Source organism: Zalophus californianus, chromosome 8 (assembly GCF_009762305.2).
Source record: "Zalophus californianus isolate mZalCal1 chromosome 8, mZalCal1.pri.v2, whole genome shotgun sequence".
NCBI classification, from domain to species: domain Eukaryota; kingdom Metazoa; phylum Chordata; class Mammalia; order Carnivora; family Otariidae; genus Zalophus; species Zalophus californianus.
Window position 1 is genome coordinate 57526570 of NC_045602.1, and position 25119 is coordinate 57551688.

The 25119-nt window shown below is 39.6% G+C and overlaps 1 protein-coding gene across 2 annotated transcripts in view; it reads left to right on the forward strand.

Annotated features, from left to right (window-relative positions):
* The first annotated feature begins 14956 nt into the window (after window positions 1–14956).
* Window positions 14957–25119, forward strand: part of SERTAD2 (SERTA domain containing 2) — a 113211-nt gene continuing 103048 nt past the window's right edge. Inside the window, exons 1-2 of one of the 2 annotated variants that reach the window (XM_027624180.2) lie at window positions 15027–15071; window positions 15251–15701. The gene's annotated coding sequence lies outside the window, so the exon portion shown is untranslated. Of the gene's footprint in view, window positions 15702–25119 lie in introns of both variants that reach the window. The other variant, XM_027624183.2, reaches the window with a different exon arrangement.

Genomic DNA, 25119 nt, shown 5'->3' on the forward strand with positions numbered 1-25119 from the left:
GAACACTTCACCTTCTATTTATAGACACTCCTCCGACCGCAGACCCAGCTCGCCCTCTCTCTCCTCCCTCTATCGTGAAGGAGGGAACGAAAAATCCTACCTAGAATGGAAGATCCTAATGCACAGTGATAAGGAAGAATTCCATTTTGTGCGTTCCTTTATTACTGCAAGTATTAATTGCAGGTCTAGTGAACTCTCTCTGGCACAGGGAATTCCCAATTTTCTGAAGCTTTAAAACCTACACGACTCTATTTTACATGTCTCCTAAACATGTCAAATAAATCTGTCTCATGTGGGTTCATGAAATATGCGCCGAAAATGTGCTCAAACGGGTTAAGACGCAAACCCATTCAATTCAGGGAAAAGATGTTTCTTGCTGGCTTTCTGTATTTGCTAAAGGCCTGCAATTTCAGCCGTCGAATTTATTTGGGAGAGGAAGCATATAAAGGGAAAATATTGCGCATTTCAAACAAAAGCAAAGTTTCTCTTAGGGTTTTTGGGGTTTTTTTTTTTTGAAATTGTGGCTTTTGGATACCGACTTTATGCTTTTAGATGTACGCTATCTATATAATTATAGGTGATTAAAAATAATTCTTACCTAGTCACATTAACATTTGCAGTAATTAAAACAGGGAATTTTTTAAAACTGTAATTTATTTCTCATAATTTGGTTGTTTGTGCTGCAGTCAACTGAAGAGGAAGCCTGATGATTATCTTTCATCTCGGTTTCTATTCAGTTTCACTTTCTAAACTCCTGAGTCGACCAACGAAATACTGCCTTTTAGATTTATTAAGGGAAAAGATAGACATATGTACATATAGGCCTTTTTAAAGACAATTTTTTAGAGCAACTTTAGGTTTACAGCAAAATTGAGAGGGATATACGGAGATTTTCTGTATGCCCTCCACCCCCACACATGCACAGCTTCCCCCATGATCAACATCACTGTCGGGTACATTTGTTACCAAGAATGAGCCTACTTTGACACATCATAATCACTGAAAGTTCCTAGTTTACCTTCAGGTTCACTGTACATTCTGTGGGTTTTAACAAATGTATAATGACATATATTCATCTTTAAAATATCATATAAAGTATTTTCACTGCCCCCCCAAATTTTGGGAGCCCTGTGTAGGCCTATTTTTAAAAGCATAGCTAAGCCACAGATGGGTTACCATGCAGGTAATTCTAAGACAGCAAACTGCAAAGCAAAATAATAGTTAATATACCATTCTTGCTAATACCTTGTCTGTAAAGTGAGGGGTGTCTGTAATAACAGTTTTAGAGCATGATTTGCTGGGGAGGGTACTGTACCCTAATACTGTGTAAGTATTGATGAAGTTAAAGAATGACCTCCATAGCAACTGTTAACAGTGCATTGCAAAACGTCCCTTGTGAAAGACAATTTGGCAGTAGCCATCAGGTTTAAAAATCCTCATGCCCTTGGACCCATCAATTCCACTCTTGTGAGTTTATGCTACAGAGGCAGGACATACATGTGAAGTGTTGATTGTTGCAGTGTTTGTACTTACAAAAGGTTAGAAACGTAGAAATGTCCTGCAATAATGGTACATCTATATGATGAACTATTACAGAGCCTTGAAGAAGATGAAAGCAATCCCTCTTTGTACCAATAGGGAAATAACTCCAAGATGTGCTGTTAACTGAAGAAAGAAAGATGCAGAAACAATATAAAATACTATCATTAATAGTTCAAAAATAAATATAAATGCACATATTAACTTTTATACGTATCAAAGGTGTATAAATATGTGGAAATATTTATGAAACTGGTAACAATGTTTGCCTCTCGGGAGGGAACAGGGAGGCTAAAATGGGAGAGAAACATTTTGTATTACCTATCCTTTTGTATATTTGAATATGGTTCCCTGAGTATGCTTCATCTACTACATTTCTTTAACTAAAAATACCTTTAAATTTCTTTATAAATTTAATTTGTAGCCATTCTTTATTTGGGATTATTGTCATTTTAGAGAAGTTTACTGTGTTGAAACAAAACCAAAAAAGTTGAGCTAAGCTTTTATCCTCAGGACTCTTTTAACCTAGCTCTACCTGATCTATGAATTATCATAGAAATGCTTTGCCCAGAGGTTGCTAGAACTCTATTACCAACATTTTTAAGAAAGCATTCTGTTGTTGATTTTTTTTAAAGATTTTATTTATTTATTTGAGAGAGAGAATGAGATAGAGAGAGAGCATGAGAGGGGGGAGGGTCAGAGGGGGAAGCAGACTCCCTGCTGAGCAGGGAGCCCAATGCGGGACTGGATCCCGGGACTCCAGGATCATGACCTGAGCCGAAGGCCGTCGCTTAACCAGCTGAGCCACCCAGGTGCCCCTGTTGTTGATTTTTTTTCTCTATTCTTGGGGCATGTTATGAATGGGAGCAGTGGCAGAGTTAAAGGTTTATTTAGCATCTATTATAAAATAATTATTTAAAGAGATTTATAATTCATCCATTTTATTTTGCACCAGGCTATCACTTAAAACAAAGTCCTTTTTTTTTTAAAGATTTTATTTATTTATTTTGACAGAGAGAGACACAGCGAGAGAGGGAACACAAGCAGGGGGAGTGGGAGAGGGAGAAGCAGGCCTCCCGTGGAGCAGGGAGCCCGATGCAGGGCTCGATCCCAGGACCCTGGGATCATGACCCAAGCCGAAGACAGATGCTTAACGACTGAGCCACCCAGGTCCCCCTAAAACAAAGTCTTATTTAACAGAATTCATACTTCCTCCCATGATTTTCTATAAGAAAGATCAATTGATTAGATTTTGCAATATTCTAATGAGGTAAGGTGCACAGAGTCCATGTGCCTTCATTACAAAAGAGAAAAAACAGAGGCCTTGGGGGAGACGGGAGGGTGCACTCTGAGGTTATACCAGAGATCAGCCAAATTATTCATATTTTCAATTTCATTGTAGGTATTTTTTTTCTTTTCAGCTTTAGCGAGATACAATTGACATCTAGCATTGAGTGCATTTAGGGTGTACAATGTGTTGATTTGATACGCTTACATATTGTAGAGTGATATTGTAAGTATTTCTTACTTAAGTTTGTGTAAGTTTATGTTACTCTTCAGTATAACAACAGGAATGGGGTAGGATTGGCCTCAGCTGTAATATTATTTCTAGAGGGTTTTTTAAACATTCATTCAAGCTAGCTCTGCTCTCTACCATGGCTTTGCTCTAAGCAATAATCATGGCTTTTAGGTGTCAGTGGTATATGTGTGTGTGTGTGTGTATTATCTAATACACAATATTAGATAAAATATATTATGTATATAATATTAGAATAAAGACCATCTGTGTACCTGTTGAAAGAATCTCATGCAGCGTGTCTACCCTATTGGGATGCAGAAAAGGAGTGCTCACCACACAACTGTTTGTCTTTGACAGTTTTGTCACAACCTGAAGAAGACCTGTGAAACACTTGGCCCCTACTGCCCCCCTCAACATCCTCGATTTGGTGTGGGGTGGCTGCCCTGGAAGCTGGAAAACATCATAATCACCTGCTACTCACGCTGTAAGGCAGACACTTTCTGAGCAGAAAGCTTTTCCAGTCCCCGGCCATGCATGATTAGACCTGCGAATATCCAAGCATCTTTGTATCCATATTCTGGTGTATGCTTGCATTGCTGCTGGCTCTGCGCTCAGAAATGACACTTTCAGATGAATGTACTCCAGTCACCTATTTCAGAACAAGATCAAATTATATGGGCAGTGAAGAGGTTGGGGAGGGTGAAAGTATTTTGGGAAAAAGAGTCCCTGTATATGTAACCTGTCTGGGAAAATCCATAGGATTCAGAAGAATTTGCTGTGGCAAATCTTATCTTATGGAATTGGCCTAAGATATATTAGCCTATATGATACCATGAATATGAAAGAATATATGAAAAGTGCAGTTTTAGAAAAAATAATTCACTGGACACTCATATGTCCTGCTGAAAAATTAGAATATCACTAGCCCCTTAGAAGCCTCTGTGTGTCCATTTCTGAACATATTCATCTTCCTGGCTTCTCTCAGGAGCCACCTTTCTGAATTTTGTTTTGTTTTCTAGTTGTAATGGTTATGTACGTGTTCCTGAATAACATAGTGTTTAGATTTATCCACCTTGGAACTATAAATAGATGGACTCTTTGATGACTTGCTTTTTTCACTCAGCATTCTGTTTGTGAGCCTCATCCAGCCCCTTCCTCTCTCTCCTCATTGCAGACCTCCAACCCAGATCCCCTCTGGGATTCTCGAGTTTATCTCCTGTCCAGGCTCTCGGTTGACAGATTCTTCCCTTTAGAATTTGCTGGGCAAACCATCACCAAATATTCACCCTAAAATGTTAAGTTACAGGGGCACCTGGGTGGCTCAGTCAGTTGAGCGTCTGACTCTTGGTTTCTGCTCAGGTTATGGTCTCATGGGTCCAGGGATCAAGCCCTACATCAGGCTCTGAGCTCACTGGGGAGTCTGCTTAGGATTCTCTCTCTTTCCCTCTTCCTTTGCCCTCCCCCCCCGCCCCAAATAAATAAATCTTTAAATTCTAAAAAATGTGAAGTTACATGTAAAACTGTTTTCTAGCAGCATTTTCAGTGAGAAATGTTTGTTACATTGACAAATTTTGTACAAATATATATTATAAATCACATTTGGATCAAAATGTTAATAGTGATTCTCTCTGGACAGTAGGATTATAGATAGTTTAATTTCCTGCTGGGTGATTTTCTGTATTTTTCACGTTTTCAATGATCAATATGAAACCTTGAAAGTGATGTCCAGGTCCTTTTAGTTTTCCACCTCCCATTGGTTTCTGGGGTGTGATTGGTGGAAAGCTAGCAGTGCGGGGCCCAAGAGCAGAACACAGAGCCCCCTTTCTCAGAGACATATTCATGTTCACAGCCTCTGCTTTCTCTCCCCGCCCCCCTAGCCCTTGCCCAGAGCACCATTCTCTCAGCTGAGGCAGGACATCCTGGCCCTTCATCTGTCCTCCCAGACAGGGCCAGTATCACAGATGTGTCATCTGTGCTACTCGGAAAGGCTCTCTGCTGCTCTGCTGTGTCAACAATTTTGATTTTACTTTTGAACCTATGTTTTGTATGTGAAGTCACACGAGACAAGGGGGCAGGAGCAGAGGGGACATAGATGTCTGCTCTTCTTGCCCCCCCTTGAGCACAGAACTCCGGGTGTCCCACACACTCAGGAGTTCAGCAAGATGCAAGTGTGTTTCATCTCTGATTTGAGTAAGTGGGGGCGCTGACAGCCCTGAGAGGTCAGGCTTTCTCTTCAAACCAGGACTTGTTTTGAAGGCAGAAAAAAGGGCAATGGCATTCTAAAAACATGAACAGGCAAAGAACCTTATCATATCCTTTCTTACTTTTGATACTGTCTCTATTAAGCAACCACTGAAAATGAAGACATGGAAGGAAAGAGAAATACAGGGCGCCCCATGGTTCCTTTTCCTTTCAGTCTTTCCTTTACATACCTGTAAGTTGAAGTAGAGTGCTGGTGGAATGTGCACATATCAGCGAGTCAAATAAAAACAGTTGAATTAGTTTTGTGCAGTGTGTCCATTGTTCTGGTAAGAATAAAGTACATATGCACATACAAACTGCAACATACAAACTGGATAATTTCAGTGATTCTGCTTGTAAGTTAAATGCTCTTATATTTGCATTTAAAATTGGTATTTCACGATAGAAAAATGAAATTCAGCTAATAATTTAATTTTTAAAATTTTCACTTATTTAGAATACCATTAAACAAATTTTTAAAAAATGTGACAAGTTGAGAAAGAGACTGTGGAAGAAAGAGAAAACCTTTTTTTTTTTTAAAGATTTTATTTATTTATTCATGAGAGACAGAGGAGGAGAGAGAGAGAGAGGGAGAGAGAGAGAGAGAAGCAGAGGGAGAAGCAGGCTCCCAAGAAGCAGGGAGCCCGATGCGGGACTCGATCCCAGGGATCATGACCTGAGCCGAAGGCAGACGCTTAAACATCTGAGCCACCCAGGCGCCCAAGAGAAAACCTTTTTATTCTAGTATCTTTAACAGCACTTTTTCCTGGGCTCCACAAATTGTACTTCCAAGTCTATGGTTTATGTTGCCTGGTAGCTTATGAAAACGCAGGTATTTTCTCCAAAACTATTGTCTCTGCTGTGAGTTCTTAAAGCCCATTTTGAGACCTGGAAGTCAAGAGTTTTTCTTTCTGCATCTCTCTTGTGCAATATCCATACCCTGAGGGCAGGGACTGGGGTATAAGAAATGCAGGGAAAGCACACTGGTTAATATCTCAAAAATAGTACCCTCTCTATTAAAAAAACAAAAACAGAATGACACCTAGCAACTATAAATTTCTTGAAGGCAAAGACTTTCTCTCCCCCCAGGTCCATAGTGCTTTCCTGTAATAGGGATTTAATAACTGTTTGTCCTTTTCCTCAGTGTTTGCTCAATTAAATTTATTTATTTATTTAAGGATTTTATTTATTCATTTGAGACACAGAGATACAGAGAGAGAGCATGAGCAGGGGGAGAGGCAGAGGGAGAGGGAGAAGCAGGCTCCCCACTGAGCCAGGAGCCTGATGTGGGGCTCAATCCCAGGACCCTGGGATCATGACCTGGGCCGAAGGCAGATGCTTAACCATGTGAGCCACCCAGGTGCCCCTGCTCAATTAAATTTAAAACACTGTTTTCATCAAGCTATGCCAGTTCTCAAACACCTTCAAAGTCTCCCTATTGCCTTATCCTATAAATTGACACTCTTAACCAGGCATTTAAGGTTGTATAATCTGGGCTCCATCTGCTTTTCTAAATACATCTCCTAAGACTCCCTACAACTCAGTAAGTAATTGTTGAACAAATATGGAGTGATTGGATTACACAGCTTCTAGGAGTTACAAAAACTACAGATGGATAAGTCATTAGACCTTTTAGGGTTGGATTTATGTAATAGAAGTCAGCTAACATTGATGTCCCAATACTGAGTGTTGCAGCCCCTAAATGGTAAACATAAGATAATGCGATCCAGAGAAGAGTCATCTCCGCAGGATCACATTGTGGCTTCTGCAAAAATCAGAGATCCAAAGCTAGGTGGAGAGAAGCCTGCAGCTGTTCCTTTGTTCACCTGAAGGGGTATGGTCCGCTGGGCCTCATAGTACTGCTCTGCAGAGCTCCCTACCTGGGCTCAGGCAAGCTCTTCCATATGGGATTTTGAGGGCCATAAAATCATAGCCATTACTTAGGGTCAGAATTTCATATGCTAGTAATGAGCCATTAGGAAAGCTTTGGGCAGAGACAGGCTTTTAAGGCAGTATAATCCAAGCAGGGGCTATTCTCAGTATACCTTTGTGGGAAACAATTGTGCTCCCAACATGCCTCTGCTCGAGGAGATTCATGACCTGATAGGGCTCGGAGAAACTTCAAGAGCCGTTGCATCCATTCCCCCGTGTTTAGGTTAGAAAAGGCCCAAGTCTTTCAGAAAACTACCCATCTCTCCCCAGACCTTCTGGTAACTCCTTCCCTTGTTTATCCACCCTGATTTTAGGGAGCTATTTCTGATCTCTAACCTAGATCTCTCCAGCTCATTATCTTTTTTAATCTCCTCCCTCCCAATCAACTTTAAAAGGCCTTTGTGTCTACTGCTCATTGACACAAAGCTAATATTACAGTCACCGCTATTGTTTCATCCTTATGGTTATTATTAGCACTACAGCACACTAGGAGGTACGTAAAAATACACAAGCAAACACATTTTTAGGTCAGTCTTGAAATAAAGCTTTTTAAAAATCCAGTAATGTTTGGGTGTTTCTCACGTGGAAATGGGGAAGTAGGCATCTTCTGCTACTCCCATCTGAGAGTAGCAGAGTGGCAAGAAAGGCTGTCCAGTATTCTGTATCTCTGACTGGGGATCACTCTTCAAGAGCCATTGCTCAGTACCTCCCCCCCGCCCCCCGCTTGAGGAGGAAACTTACAACCAGATGCATGTGTATTAAATATGTATAGGGAGGCGGGGAGGTGACAGGGAATGCCATAGCGGTAGACACGGTGGAAACCTGCAGAAGGAGTCCACTGGGGGTGGAGGGGGTGGGGGGCTGTATGAAAACCTGCCACAACTTTACGTGAAAACTGGAAGGACATATTTGAGTCAGAAGTGAGCTGTCACGGCACCTTCCTTATCCTTCCCTCAAAGTGCCCCAGCTAAGAGCAGAAACGAAAAGCATCCCTGTATGAAAAACATCCAGAGGCCCGTGGCTTACATGATCTTGTTGTTTCTCACCTTTTATCACTTCTAAAACATTTTGAAGATTTATCCATGCTGTAAGATGTACATATAGTACATTACTGTCTATAGCATCTGCTATATTTTACTTACTTCCAGTACAGGTGTTCTATGCCTAAGTTTGCCTACAAGACACCACCACCTCAAGTGCTGCTATGATGAACATCTTCAGTTGTGTCCTCTTACCGACTTGCACAAGCGTTTCTTTCTTAGTGGTGTATATCCCCAGGAGCGGAACTGCTGGGCCATGAGGAAAACATCTGCTACATGTCATGACGGATTGCCAGATAACTCCAAAACGGTTGTACCAGGGCTTAACTCCCAACCACAGAGTACAAGAGTTCATGCTCCCTCTCATCCTAGCCAACACTTGGTGTTACCCAACTTTCACATGTTTGTCTATTTCATGGATGTGAAGAAGTAATCTTGCTGTTTTACTATGCATCTATCTGATTATCAGCGAGGTTGTCAATCTCTTCATCTACTTGTTATTTTCTCAAGGTTCCCTTCTGTAAATTTGCCTGTTCATATCCTTTGGCTATTTTGCTACTGTGTTTCCTGTTTGTTTATCCCCCCCTCAATGATTTGCAAGAATTCCTAGTATATCCTAGATATTAATCTTTTGTTGCCTTTGGAAATACCCCTCAAATCTATCAACTCTCTCTTAAATTGTCTATGATGTTGTTGTTGAACAGAAAACTTTAATTTTGATGCAGTCAAGTTCATCATTCTTTTGGTTTTATACTTTATGCTTTTAGAGTCTTATTTAAGAAGTCTTTTCCTATCTTAAGACTAGACTCCAAAGCTATTCTATTTCTAATCTCTGTTAGCCTAACAGGTTTCCTTTTCCTTTTTAGGCTTTTTTAATTCATCAAGAGCTCACCTTTGCATCTAGTATGAGATATGGATGCAACTTTATTTTTCTTCATGGTGAACTAATTTTCCCAAAATTATCTATGAAACAAAACCTCTATATTAGATTGGATTATTGTTCTCAAGCCTTCATGTCTTTCCTGCTATTGAATTATGCACCCATGCCCTTTGCCATGTGATTTTGTAGCACCCTCTACTACTGATGTTGGACTTGGCCGTGTGACTTATTTGGCCAATGGAATGTTAGAATATGTGTTGGGAGCAGAGGTATTCAATGTGTTTGAGTGACTTGGCTTTACCTCTTGAGCTTCTGTAATTGCCAGAATGAGACGTGTGAAGAAGACCTGAAATTAACCTGTGTCCTGGAGCCAAGCCCAGTGAATTCAGCAGAGCCCAATCAAGTCTTGATGAATCCAGATGAGATCAGCAAATCTCAGTTCACACACGGACCCAAGAAGGAGAAAAAACAATAGCTGCTATAAGCCACTGATTTTCTGGGGTTGTCTGTTATGTAGTATTATTATTGTAGCAATAGTTGACTATCTTAATGTGATTTCCTCATAGCTTTGTGACATCACCATTATCACATACCAAGTTCTTGTAGGTAAATGGTTTCTTTCTGAGTTCTCTATTCTGTTCCACTATTCTACATGTCTGTTACTATGACTTCTGTCTTACTATATGGGAGGGTAAATTTCCCCTCTCTGATTTTCTTTTTAAAAAATGACCAGATTGTATGGAATTTAGTCTTCCACATGCATTTTAAAATGTTTAAATTCCTCAAATCCTGCTACAAGTTTGAATTGTTTGCATTGAGTTTATGAATAAATTTTGAGATCATTGATATCTTAATAATGTCATTATTCTATCCACAAACATTATACATAACCCTATTTAGGTCTTCTTTGAAGTCTATTAACAGAGTTAACATCTTTTTCCATAAAGGTTTTGTGCATTCTTTCTTAGATTAATTGCTAGAGACTTTATAGCTTTGCTGCTATTGTAAATAGTATCTTCCTTTTTAGTTTGTTAGTACTAGTGTGTAGGAATACTTCCGGTTTTCATGAATTGATTTTGTATTTGAGGATCTTGCTGTAACAGTTAGGATGGGGTTTGGCTATAAGTAACATCACAACACACATACACACATATACCCATAAGTTAAAATAACAGTAGCATGAGTTAGAGGTTTATTCAGGAAGTTCAAGAAGACTTGAGGTAGATATTTTAAGGCTAGTGCTGGTATAGCAGATGCCTTCTGTCTTGTTGCTCCACTGAGTGTGGCTTCCATACCCAAGGTCAGCTCATGGTCTAAGATAACTGCTCAAGCTCCAGCCATTATGTCTTCATTTCAAATGGTAGAAAAAAGGATGAGGCATACCTTCTCCCTTCTAAGATTTATGTACCAATGCCACTTTTAACCTATTACCTGGAACATGGCACTACTTACCTATAAGAGATGCTGGCAAATGATGTCTTTGTTCTGGTTGGCTATGTGTCATGCTAAAAAAAGTGTAGTACAGTGGAGGAAAGGGAGAAAAGCATCTCTGTCACCTCGCCGATTTCTCTGATTATTTCTAATAGCTATTAGTTGATCAAGTTACTACAAACAATCCCAGTTTTATCTCTTTCCTTTGGATTCTTCCATTTAATATCTTCTTCCTTTTACAAATCTTATCCTGTTAGCCAGGACTTTCATTATCATGTTAAACAGTAGTGGCAAGTTTGTCTTGATCCCATACTTAAATGGAATGTGTTTTAAGTAAAGTTGTTAAGTAATAGTTTGTTGTATATTTTGGTCCTTCATAAAGTTAAGTAAATTTCTTCCTATTCCTATTTTTCTAGAAGTTCTTATTATTAATAAGTGATGCACTTTCTCAAATGTTTTTATCTCTTAGTCTTTTTTAATTTTTCAAAGATTTTATTTATTTATTTGACAGAGAGACACAGCAAGAGAGGGAACACAAGCAGAGAGAGTGGGAGAAGGAGAAGCAGGCTTCCGGCTGAGCAGGGAGCTGGATAGCGGGCTGGATGCAGGGCGTGTGCGGGGCTTGTGCGGGGTTCCATGGGGGGCTCGATCCCAGGACCCTGGGATCATGACCTGAGCCGAAGGCAGACCCTTAACGACTGAGCCACACAGGCACCCCTTCTCTTAGTCTTTTTGAGATGAATTACCAATAGGTTTACTGATATTAAATCATGCTTGAGCTTCTGGAATAAACCCCACTTTATTTATTATATTTTCATGATAGGTGGCTAGATAGGAAGCTAGAGAGATGTCTAAACTAAAGATAGGAAAATGAGGCTCAAGGTTTTTCTTAGTTCACCGGAGTAGGCATGTTGGATTTGGTTAGCTAGTATTTTATTTAGAATTTTTGCACTTACATTCATAAGTGAAATGGGCCTATATTTTTCTTAAACTGTCCTTTTTCAGATTTAGAATCTAATTCTGCTAATTTCCTTTTTTTTCTGTTTCCACTTCCTTTGCTTGTGCTGGCTTTATTTCTTCATTTGTTTTGTAATTTGGATTGTGAGCTCATGCTTGCCTAGTCTCTATCTATGGGAATTCTAGGACTCCTGGATTGAATTCTCTATTCTCAATAAAAGCTGTGCTATAGCTTCCTGATCTATGTGGATAGTATATATTCAAACTAATTTATTAACTAGCTTATAATCTAATTGAGATCAGCTACAATCATATAAATATCTAAATAGTAGTAAAAGGGAAATAGTTTATAATCACATATTGCTCATATACTTTTTATTTTAGATTTTTTATACTATTTATTTTTTATATCTTTTATATTTTTATACTATTTATTTTTAGATGTTAAAAAATACACATGTGACTCTAAATCATAAATTAGAAAGTAAAATAAGTAAGCAAAAGGAAAACTAGACAAAAATGAACTAAATCCTGCTTCTCTGTGACAAACACACTTAAAGTCTTCCTAGACTTTTCCCCAGGTTCCTATTTAAATGTTGCATGTGTGTACTCAGGTCTGAGGCAACAAAAATCTCATATAGTACTTTTTTTTTTTTTAATCATTACCCTTCTTAGTACATCATTAGTTTCACTCCACTGGTTAGAAGAAAAATTGTGATAACAATATAAATATATTTTTTGTATGGTGAACTTTGAATTTTGAAATGTGACTCCTACATATGAAAAATTCTATCTCTGTGCACTTTGAAACTATAAACTAGTAAGTCTCACACATATTATAGGTTCATATATAACATTGATCACTGTGATATTTTTAAGCTTATAAAATTAACTGTCTTCTCTATACTTTTAAGCATCATGGTTATAAGGTATGCCTATGATTTTTATGAAAGACAATTTGCCAGCTTCACCCTCTTTTTCAGGGATCACCCTACCAGTGTATAATACACACTTGTGTACAAGAAATGTAGAAAGGGAAGTGATCATAAAAATAGCCTGGAAATATATGGAAGAAAGGAAATAGGTATGTGTGAGAAAGGAAAATAAGAAAAAAGAAACAAATAAATACAGGTGCTCAAATTTTCCAAAGGAAGGAATAAATAGGAGTTCTCAAATCAAATGCTTATTTTGATATTTTAATATTTATTCAAGTCACCTGGGGTATTTGTTAAAAAAGCAGATGCCCAGGTCCCGCCTACAAAAATGATGATTCAATGGATCTGAATGCAGAACCAGGAATCTGGGTGGGCCTTGGACAACCATTTAAGAAATACTGGAATTGAGAGAGCACAGAATTAGAAAATGACACATGGTAGAGACTGAAGGCATGCCAATAAGGGGGTAAGGGGGCAACTTCTGCCACAGGATGCTAAACTTGGGTATTTGGAGATTCTCTAAAAGATCCTAGTGTATGTCTAGACTCAAAATCTTCTTCTGTGTTATTAATACAGAATGTAAGATAACACTTTAACCAGGACTCAAGACTACAGGCTGATGGGACGCCTGGGTGGCTCAGTCCAATAACCGTCTGCCTCCGGCTCCAGGTCGTGATCCCAGGGTCCTGGGATTGAGCCCCATATCTGGCTCCTTGCTCAGCAGGGAGCTGCTTCTCCCTCTCCCTCTGCCTGCTGCTCCCCCTGCTTGTTCTGTCTGTCTGACAAATAAATAAATAAAATCTAAAAAAAAAAAAAAAAAGACTACAGGCTGAAGTCATGGAGTAGGGCTAAAATCAGAAAAGAGGTAAGAGGTGTCAGGCTGAGTATCACAGTCAGGATTCAGGGCTCCGTACGCTAAAATGACAATAATCAAGGAAAGTCTCAATATGTCTAGAGTAAGCATCTGTGTTGGCTTATTATCTGTTCTCTGAATCTCAGATAACTGTAGGTTTCAATCTCATAATTATGAAAAAAATTATCTTGCTTACTTCAAGAACCTAAGTCAACTCTTAGGTCTCTCTAGTTGACTTGTCTATGAAAAATGGGTATCAGGTACTCTAAGTGGATTTGAAGATCTTTTTGTAGGCATGCAATAATTTGTCTTTCCTTGGTTTCTTGGTAGGAAGCAATTGTAAATTTCAAATAGTGCGCAGAAATGCACCTTGTGGGAAAGAAAGTGGATTTTTGCCAGTGTCTTTGCTTTTGTGAGCATCTCCAGTCAGGTTTACTGGTAATTAAAGTTACTTCCAAGTAATAATGCGTGGAAAGTGTTAAGGGCTGTAAAATGATCACTGGACAGTAGGCAAGAAATGGAGAAAAAGCCATAGCTCCTGGGAATGAGCAGTGAGAAGATCTAGCAGTGAGCGCTCCCTAGCATTGCCATCAGAGTACCCGGCAAGGAGGGTGGGCAAAGAAGTGGGAGAAAGAGTAGTGCGGGAGGGAAGGTAAGGCATATACACATTTAAAAGGCAAAGCCCATACAGCTTCGTTCCTGCCAGATTAAGAAGGGCCTTTTCCAGAAGCTCAATAAAGAAATGGTATGTATTCGGGAGCTGTTTCAACCTGTCCACACCCTACCCTGACTTCCCCAGAAAACAGGCAAGCAAAGAGGCTAATGCCATTGCCAACCCTCGGGTCTCTGGCTTCCAGCTTCCTCAGATCCCAGAGCACAGCTCCGCAGGACGTCACAAGGAGCTGTCTCTCAGAGTGGGCACTGCAGGGATATGGGGCAAAATTCTGATCCGATTCACTCCAAATTTGGTTGCCCCTCGGGAGTGGGGTTTGGCCGCAGGGGCTCCCCAGCCGCGCAAGGCAGAGGCAGAGCTGCAGAAGCAGCCTGCAAGCTGAGTAAGGAGCCAGCCTCCGCCGCCGCCTCCTCCTGCCGGTGCGGAGTCGGCAGCACAGCCAGTCCCTAACGCTGTCACGCCGCCAGCAGCACTGCCCCTCCGTCGCCCCCCTTCCCCCGCCCGGCCCCAGCCCTCACACTGTTATTTGCGTGACTGACCCGAACTCGGCGGGAGGGAGGGCAAGGCGTTGGCCCGCCCACTCCTTCCCCTCTGGATCGGGGCGGCACCTTCTCCTCCTCATTGGTCACACGCTTGTGTCCATCACCCCCACGCAGTCTTCGGATTGGCGGAAGGCGCACTTCTGGCGCTAGGAGGGCAGAGTGACTCCGCCGGTCTCCGGCGCCTCATCTTTCCCTCCACCCCCCACTTCAACGTCCACCCACCTCTCCCCACCCCCCACTCCACTTCCCCCGCCCCCTTCGCGGCAGTGTCCTTAGAAGACTCATTGGGCCAGGGGCGAAGCCTGCCGCCTATGGAGTCGCGCCGTGATTGGCCGACGCCCACGCCCGTCGGAGCGGCGGGATTCGCCATTCGCCACTCGCTCCGCTCCGCTCCCCGCCCCCCCAACGCCTCGCCCTCTCAATCGCCTCCTCCCCTCCCGGCTCTTCCTCGGCCCCCTTTCCCCGCCCGTCCCCGCAGCATCTCCCCTGTCCAGCTGGGCGGGGACTGCTGTACGACTCTGTAAAGTCTGTGAGTCACTGCACAACCCATCAATCCAATTAAATGTCTTGAGCGAGCGAGCAGGGGGTGCTACCGCCGCCGCTCGCCCCGCCGCGGCCGCCCCTGCTCGCAGCACCCCTCTGATCCATGGCTGTCTGTCTGTACTTGTTACGGTGTAACCTCCTCCTCCTCCTCCTCCCTCTCCTCAGGAGCCGCTGCAACTTCCCCTCTGCCAGCCGCCTCTGCTTGGGGACTGCAAAGGCATGGGATAGATCCAGAGCCACTTCTCTCTATCTCCCCTCCAGCCCTCGCACAATTTCCCCCCTTTAAATTAAAGTCTGTTCCTCGCTCCTCGTCGTTTTAGAGATTTGTCAGTCCATTATTTCCCCTGATTTATTTTCCCTCCCTGGGGCAGGGGGTCGCAGGGGCCGGTGGGTTTATTTTAGGGAAGGGGCTCTCCACCCCCACCTCCGTTCCCCCTCCTCCTTTTTCGGCTGTGACTTGACTGCCCTGCTCCTCTCCGCTCCCACCCCTCGAACTCACCGTCCTGCACTCGAGTGACGCACCGACACCCCCCGCCCACAGCCCAGACGTCCCCTCCCTCGCTGCCACCCCGACCCGTCTCGGAGCTGGACCCGGTGCCGACTTCTTCGCAGAAGGGTGAGTACCGTCTTGGGTTTTGGGGGGATATGGAAAAATGTAGCCGGTCCACTTTGGGGAGGGCAGGGATCACGTTGTGGGCTGGAGGTTCCTGGTCCGGCGTGGATTTGAGGTGGCGACTGCCTCCCTCCCTCGCTCCCTCTTCCCTCCGCCCCTCGACTCCTTATTCACCAGCTTTGCTGTATTTCTAGGTATTGCCAGACTTCCACCATCGGGGCATTATAACGCTTATAAAATGAGCGGTAATGGCATGTTTTCTGTCTTTAGGATGCTTAGTGAGCGATAATAGTCAGCGATGGGATCTAATAGACTCTATGACCTGCAAAAAGTGTAAAACGTCTAATGGGTACATTTTACTCTAAATCAAAGTTAAACTTTTATTTAATAAAGGAAAAGCAAAAGATATTTCTAATTTGAATGTGTGGGGATAGAGCAAGGGAAGACAGGTTGCCTAGTGGCATGGCTTAGTATTTTTATTTTAAAATAGTTTTATGGGTTCCCTTTTGAAAAAAAAAATGAATTCAGTATCAAAGACTGAAGTCTTTGAACCTGTTGGAGGAAAGCAAGGTAAGATGGAAATCTAGCTTGACACTTCATCTTTATCTCACCTCTATTCAAGCGAGGCATTACCACACAGTTTTTTATTTCTCAGTCCCTGGGCACAGTGGGATGTGTTAAAGATAAATATGGATTTTTTTTCTTTTGATATCCATTTTTTGGTGTACTTCATTGCTCTTAAGCAATGTCATGCTACAGAATTTTGTAAAATTTAATTTTGTTCCTTGGTTGTGGGTGACTCAAAGGTACAGGTACCTGCTGCCTGTACATGCTTTATGAAAATATATGCATCTTTAATATTTGCCTTATGCATCTTTAATATTTAATTTGAGATAAAAGTAAAAATTATGAGAAATAGTTACTCTGAATCGGCTTCTGAGGTCACTTGTGAGAATTCAGCCTATTTAAAAATTTAAAAATTCAAAAATACTCTTTTTGAATTAAGTTCTGGTCTAGTTGTCCACAAGATTCAAATTAGGCCAAACCAAACATGTTTTGAAATATTAAAGTACAGGAAAGGCCTCTTAGTAGTTCATTCTCTCCTCTTTCAGACTAACCAGAATAAGTTGTTACTAAATTTAATTTTAAAGAATAGACTGTTCCTGTACTGAAATCTGCCAAGTTTCTACAGAAAGATTTCTTTTTAAAGAGCAGAAATGTGTTTATGATCAACCCAAAGTAGTAATGTTGACTCAAATGTAAAAGCTATCGTAAGGAAATGCTTGTCATAAGCCCCAAAACCTTGCAAAGTGTTTAGAAGACTTATACAAAGCCTTTTGGAATTGTTTAATAAATATTTTCTATGGCCTTTTTCATGAGTCTAAGACTGAATCATTGAGAGGCCTTCTAGCACAGTGGAGCCCTGCTGCCTGAGTTTGAATCTTGCCGCCTACCCTTGACGGCTATCTGACCTTGGGCAAGTTTCAAACCTGGCCTGTGCTGGTTTTCTCCTGCAAATGGAAAGGATGACTTTTCCTCAAAGGGTTGCTATAAAGGTAAATAAGAGAGTGCATGTCACAGAGCATTGGGTGTTAGCTGTCCCATCATCGTCACCATCTGCAGGGAGTTGTAGTGATTATAAGTGTGGCCTTCAGAACCAAGCTCTTTAGGTTCAAGTCCCAGAATTTCCTCTTGTTATCTTTGTGACCTTGGTCAAGTTAACTTAAGATTCCTCATCTGTAAAATGGGAATAATGGCAGCAGTTGCTTCATACGTTTATTGTGAGGTTAGAATGAGTTAATTTATGCAAAGGTCTTGATTAGTGTTTGGTACATCTTTTCAAATTTAATTCTCTGTTGTTCCTTGTATGTCTTGAAACATGGATGGCTATATTTTTTAGAAGTAAATTTTTGGTAATGATAAAGATTTATTGCCGTCAATGAAATAAGCAGAATTCTTATTATGCATGATGTTCTGATGGATTTATACTTTTAAACTGGAGTTTATATGGGTCTTTATGAAATTTAGTTATTAGGTGAGTTGAGTCAGTCCCTTTCATTTAGATTTGCATACCAGATTGTATATACCTCTATTATAATGGTACCTATCCCACATTTGCTGTTAACCGTGATTTTCTCGTCTACTAAACAGAAAGTTCTTTGAGGGTAAGAATAGTGTTTCATTTGTGATTTAATCTCTGGTGCCTAGGAGAGTGTTGGGTACGTAAACTTAACGGATGCTGTATAATAAATTAAATACTGTTATTCTCAAGTTGTTTATGAGTAGTTGAATGACATAAGTGATAGTGACAGTGTGGAGAATACTGTTATTAGTATTGAATTGAATTTTTACATTCTCAATTATTATTTTTGTAAATAGAGAGTAAATGAGGGGAATTACAGTATGACTTACGTTTTATTAAGAACATACTTTTCATTTTGAAAATTAAACTTGAAATAGTCTGAAAAGTGCATATTGAATATCTTTCTTTGTCATCTGACATGTCCATTTTTTATTGTAAGACTTTCTGTCTCCCAAGCTTTGTCACTAAGTTGGATGTTATTACAATTAATAGGAATTATACATATTCTATTTTGAATGTCCCAAATGATGATATGATGTTGTTATTGGTTTCAGAATTAATAAGAATAAAGAGAATTTATCAGACTCACACTGTGAAAATAAAGCAACATCATTTCCTTAAGGACCAAATCTTATTTCTCTTTCCATTCAAGAGTGAGACTCTTTTTTCTTGAGCCGTCTTAGTAAATAATTAACTTTTGAAATAGCTGTAGTAAATAGTGTAATAGGAATCATAAAGGAGATATATGCAATTAGTAAGTAAAACCCTTAAACTTTAAACTTCAGTGCACACTTAATAAGCATTGCACAATAGGGGAATATATTTTTTTAAATAAGCAAATTGATGGGTCCTACCAGCTGCTTCGTTTCTAGAATCATTCTGTTTTACTTGTCAATAAAATGCAGTTTAATTACTGTGCCCTCTGAAATTATAAAATGCAAGAAATGGCTTTCATGAAAGAGATATCCTCAGCAAAGAAACCTGAATACTGATCTACTCAGGAGTGTACAGTGTTTCATAACATTGTTTAAAACTTTTCAAATATGTGAACTATCTACTACACCATGGATAACTCTGTATACATAATCCTTTCTTTAAATCATCACTTACCCAATTTAGCTGAATATATTGCATTTTTATTGGCTAAAACAATCAATTTAGTAAACGTCCTTTTTTTCCCCCCATGTACTTTTAAAGCAGCCTATCTCAAATGAAGCTTAAAAACATTAACTTATGGACTCAGAAACTACACTTAAGTGTTTGGTCTGTGAGATGGGAAGTTGCTTATTTTTCGCTTGACACATTTTATCATGACATTGTTTCTGTAGCCCATATCTCTGTCCCTTGACATTTTTGTGAAGGCATTGGAGTATTTATTAGCATTTTACAGATGTATATGATGTCTCCAACTTTTATTTTATTTTATTTTTTTAAAGATTTTATTTATTTGAGAGAGAGAGAATGAGAGATAGAGAGCACGAGAGGGAAGAGGGTCAGAGGGAGAAGCAGACTCCCTGCTGAGCAGGGAGCCCGATGTGGGACTCAATGCTAGGACTCCAGGATCATGGCCTGAGCCGAAGGCAGTTGCTTAACCAACTGAGCCATCCAGGCGCCCTGTCTCCAACTTTTAAAAAAGCAATGTTTCTGGTGAAGAACTGTGTGGAAAGAAGAGGAGAGAGGGATGGAAATAACTTTTGGGACTTGTGATTTCTATCCTTATCTTCTGACATTGAGAAAATGGATAACGGTGTACTCTGCTAGTGATCAAAAGGAGGGGGAAATAATATATGCATTATCTATTGACAAACTTAGAATTGAGGTCCATGGAGTTCTAGACTGAACAGTGCTACTGATTGGCACGTGACCTTAGGTCGTACACTTCACTTCCACTACTCTCCATGTTCTTATCCTTTCAGTGGGACGAGGGAAGGCAGTTACTCTCCCCTCACTCTGAGAGGACTTTGTAGGGGTTGTAAGTGCTTTTTATAAAAGCACTGGAGAAGGACAAAATGCAAGCAAATACAAAATAAACATTAGCATTTAGAAATGGATGTTTATTTATCATTATTTAAAAATTGTAACCTTTTAGATCTTTTGTCTGAAGGGCATTTTTCCTTTTAACTTTGTATTTGAAGAGACTTCTTACTGGTGTGTTCACAAGAATATATAAGGTACCTTTTAAAGAGACAAGGAACTTTGGTTTAATTGAATGGGATTTCCATGTTAACACTGAATTTTGGTGTATCCTGAGTTATAGCAGATGTTGATGTTGCAGAACAAAGTATGTATCGATGAGATAACGCATTTTATTAAGTTAAAGCTTATAAATCCTGCTCATGTGTTGCAGGAAAAAAAAATTCAGATATATCAGATTCCATTAGAAGTTATATTCAAAGAGAAAAATTAATCACATTATTTACTTTCAAATTTCAGAAGGATTACTTGGCTGTAGGACCTCTCCTTATGCTCATTTATTTTGTACCTCAAATGTGAAATGTGCACATTTCAGAAGATGTATAGTGGCTTGGAGGATTTCATTTATTCCAGCTAATCTTTTATTTGGGAAGATGAGTGAAGACACCTGTAGAAAGGCTGTGTGTTAAGCAACTCGTTGTTTGTTTGTTTTTTCTTTTGTCCCTAAAAGTGAGTTAGCCGTCTTTAAAAGTCAAAAGCCTAGAGTTAGCACATTATGTAAGTTTCTTTGAATTTAGCTTTTCCTCTTCCTGGTTATTAGAGAAGAGTGGTCACAACCTCATGATGTTACTCACTTTTTTTAAGTGGAAATGAAATTCTAGTGTACTCAGTGTAAGACCTATTAAGACAAGTGGGACATATGAGAAATAATATTTATTCCATTTAATATTAAGCATTGGGAACAATGACCCTCGGATGCAAGGTTGCCAAACAGAAAGCAACTTTTAAAAAAATATATTGTCCCTTTGTCCTTATTGTTCAGTTTCCAACTGATAGAAACTTGGAACAGTTAGCTTTCTTTTCCACTTTTGAACTTGAAGTCTACCCTGATGTTTATATTTTTGTGTGGTGGTATGTATAACTCTATAGTACTGAATGTTTACTTTTAACATATGAAATAAAATGATCAAAACAGTCCATCCTTTACTTCAGTTTGATCTGTTTTTCACAACCCTCTTCCCTTTGTCCTACTGTTGTTTTTAATTTTCTTAGTGTTTCCACGAGTTTGTCTTTCTTTAATGCAGCATCTTTCTTATTTGCTCCCATCTTCTTTTTGCATTGGTTTCTTTTCCCTCAGTCACAGCAGGTTTTTTCTTTAGCTCTCTTTCGCCTTTGCCTCTTTATAAGGTATGGAGTAGGGGTTTTCATTTAGTTCAGTCTGCTTTTATGAGACTGAGTCAAAATATAAAATTTTCTGTGTAGAAAATTTGCTCTGCCTTATCTCAGCAGATGAGCTCTTTGATCATCTTATCTACATAAGACTTCAGGAGCTATTTTGTAAACCTACAACCGAGTTTTAGCTTACATGAGGTGGTGAAAAGGGAAGACTGTGACATATTTATTATTTACTGCTTTTTCTGTTAACCTCTTTTACTGGGGGATACCCACAGCATTTTTTTCTGCCCACATTACCTTGAAACATCTCAAACATCCCAGCCTTGTTGTCCTCCTTTTGCTCCGCGTCCAGGGTGCTGGTGAGCTCCGGAGCTGTCTCAGCAATGACCATCGCCACCTGACCATGTTGGGGGTGGCTGGCCTGAGAGCATCACATTAGACGGGAAGAGCAGCTCCTTTGTTTTGTTTTGTTGTTAACTCCTTAAAACCAGACAGAACATCAGACCATGTCCACTGTGAGGTTTTCCAGGGTTCACCATTGTTGAATGATTAATGGTTCCTGGTGAAGTAACCATCAGCTTTATTGTCTTCCATGGCTTCAACTCAAATGAAATGTATCCCTTTGAGTTAACTTTTGTTTTGATTTTAAGGGTTCTTTTCACCCAGAAAATCAAAGGGTATGAAAACGAATATGGATTTTTAAACAAAAAAGATTTACATAAAAATCCTTTGAGTAGAAAGTTTCCTAAGGACCCAAATCCATTGATTTGGAGAGAATGTTTAATAGTTTCCCTAAATATCTGATATTATTCAGACATCAGTAGCAGAAAACCTTTCAATTTGATTAAACAAAATGACTCCTTTTGATTTAGATAACAAACAGTCCATTGTTACTTTTTAATTTAAACACTTCAAATATAAGATTAGATAAACTGCATTTTAGAGTTGATTAAATAAGAGATTTTTACAGAAATTGTACTTTGTGAAACCTATGCCTCATAGAAAAATTTGATTTTTTTTTCTTTTTTTTGGCACACCTATATCCCATTCCTGGTTTCCATTCATTCATTTATTCTGTTCATTCAACAGATATTTACTGAATGCTTACTATGGATCAGCTGTTCTTACTAGGCACACATATAACAGCAGTGGAGAAAAGAGACAAATATTCCTGTCCTTGTAGAAATTAAATTCCAAACCACTGTGTTGTGTATAAAGCTTGTTATTTACTATATGGAGTAGTCATAACTAAACATTGTGTAATATTCTGGAAAAAAGTAAGATTTCTTCATATGGATTTTATGTCCTTCGACTTGGTATAAAAAGAATCCTAACTCCTGAAACAAAACTCCATTTGAATGCACAATTATCATTTGAGTTTGAGTTGAAATATTAAACACCTATAATGTTGCTGGATGTTTCCACTCGAAATCCTGAAGTCATCCTCAATTTATGAACCCTGGGAAACCTACCGGTGGTTAGGGTTTGAAATTTCTCCTTGGTTTTCTTTACAATTTTATTTATTTATTTATTTATTTGAGAGAGAGAGAAAGAGAGAGAGGGCCCACGTGAGTGGGGGGCGGAGGGCAGAGGGCAGAGGGAGAGGGAGAAGCAGATTCCCTGCCGAGCAGGGAGCCCTATGCAGGGCTCGATCCCAGGACCCCAAGATCATGACCTGAGCCGAAGGCAGATGATTAACTGACTGAGCCACCCAGGCGCCCCTTCTTTACACTTTTAAAGTTGTTTTCTCCCTTTGCTTTGTTTTCTTTGTGACAGAGCCTGAAAAAAATGTGTAACGCTGAAAATTGCGCAATGGAAATGTAGTCATCTCAGCTATATTGCACAATTAACAAGAAAGCCTTAAGTTTGCTCTGTCTAGTGTACGTAAAGAACTAATTTTTTGTTTCCATGATTGTTAAAACCATGTAATTTCTTAAAGAAACAAATAAAACCCTTAGTATACATTTCCACCTCAGACATTAGATATATCTAAGTGTTTTTGCAGTACAAATAGCATTAATATGATATATCATATAATTTTTAAATTTTTATTTGTGAATATTTGATACATGTCCCAAGTGCTTGGGGGTATCAGAGACTAATAAGACATGGCACCTGTTCATAATGGTGTTCACAGTCCATTTGGGGAGACAAAGATTCCCACATGAACATTAACTCTCTTGTATTAGGCAACATGGGATGTAGGTTGATGGGAAGTCTCCTGTGGGCCGCAATAGTAAGCTGAGTCCTAGGTCCAATGGACTTGCCTTCTGGGGGCCCTGGCTGGCCTTCATGGGACTCCATCTTTCCTGTTCAGTTGGGGCAAAGATGATTAGCAGGCTTTCATTGTGCCTCAGGCCCCTAAGGGTAGTGCAGTCCCCTTTCTAGCTACTGCAACTGCTCAGCAAGGAAGGGAAAGGAGAGGGAACAGAGCCCACATCCTAGCCATTTCTTTGATTCACTAGCAATGCCTGTGGGAAGCAGAAACTGTACCTGAGAATGGAATATATATAGACACCGTGGATATGGTTTAGGTTCTTGAGGCCAAAAATTCTTCCATAGGTTTAGGAAGACTGATATATTAATGAGGGCCCTGTAAACAAGGGGAGTTTCCTGAAAAGCGGAAGCAACACTGAGAGGGGAAGAAAGAAGGGTAGACTGAGGCTTTTGTCGGTTACTGGAGATACACTTTCTTCCTTAGTTTTGCCTGGAGCAGCCCTGCCTGTGACATAGGCATGCTCTGGGCCTAATATGCCAAATTTAGGAAGTCTGTATGTATTGCTATAATATGTAGATGTAATCTTTCTAAATTGTTTTGCTTCAGAATTAGCCAAAATTCTTGATACATGTGTGTATTTAAATTCTCAAACATAATGCTGTGTGCCTATGGCTTTTGTTTTCATTTCCCTGGGTATTTGAAAATATTAAGAATTTCTTTGTTTTTAGAATACACTTGTTTGTTTATTTGGACCTAAATCTAAGATAGAATAATACATCAAATGCTCGTCTCTTAGAATAAATTAGAGGGAAAAAAATCCAAAACATCAATGTATATTTTATCTGTTGGTGAAAGTATTTGGACACTTGTGTATAGATTTCTTTATTGTTGTTATTGTTGTTATTTTAAATAACAATTTCTATCAAGAATTTCTTTTCCTAGGGACACCTGGGTGGCTCAGTTGGTTAAGCATCTGCCTGCGGCTCAGGTCATGAGCCCAGGGTCCTGGGATTGAGCCCCACATAGGCTGAGCAGGGAGCCTACTTCTCCCTCTGCCTGCCGCTCCCCCTGCTTGTGCGCTCTCTCTCTCTCTCTGACAAATAAAAATAAATAAAATCTTTAAAGGAAAAAAAATTTATTTTCCTGAAAACTAGATCTGGGCAAGAACCATCACACATCTCTTGATTGGAAAGGCTGCCTAGGATAGTTATGTTCATTATCTTGATTGCTATGATGGTTTCAAGGGTATATACATATGTCACAATTTACCAGATTACACATTTTAAATCTGTGCATTTATTGTATATCAATAAAACTTTTTTAAAAGGCACTTAAGTCATAAGGTATATTTTCCAGATAAAATCCCTATTATAAGAATTATATTTTTAAAGTTTGTCATTTGTTTTTTTATTTCTCTATTTTATCTACCATTTATTCATCTCTATCCCATACCCCAGACACATATATTTTAAGAAAGACAAATAGAACTAAGGAGGCCTATGTGCCAGCTGAAATTTAGATATGGGACCTTAGAGAGCTTTTTTCCATATGTAAGACTCACTGGAGTATCTTTAAGTAAATTGCACACATTTGAACTTAGAGAATTGGAGTTGTGTATTTTTCAAGAAATCCTCCTTTCCTTATAGTTTAACAGATTATGACTCATTTTTGGCCTGGAGTAAAGAACATGATTTTGGTAAGACCTTTTTCTTAAAAGAGGTTAAATAGCTTAGTGCTTCCTCTTAAATATTGTTCTTTTTTTTCATTTTTATAAACTAAATTTTGGCATGTGAAACCATAGACTTTATGAG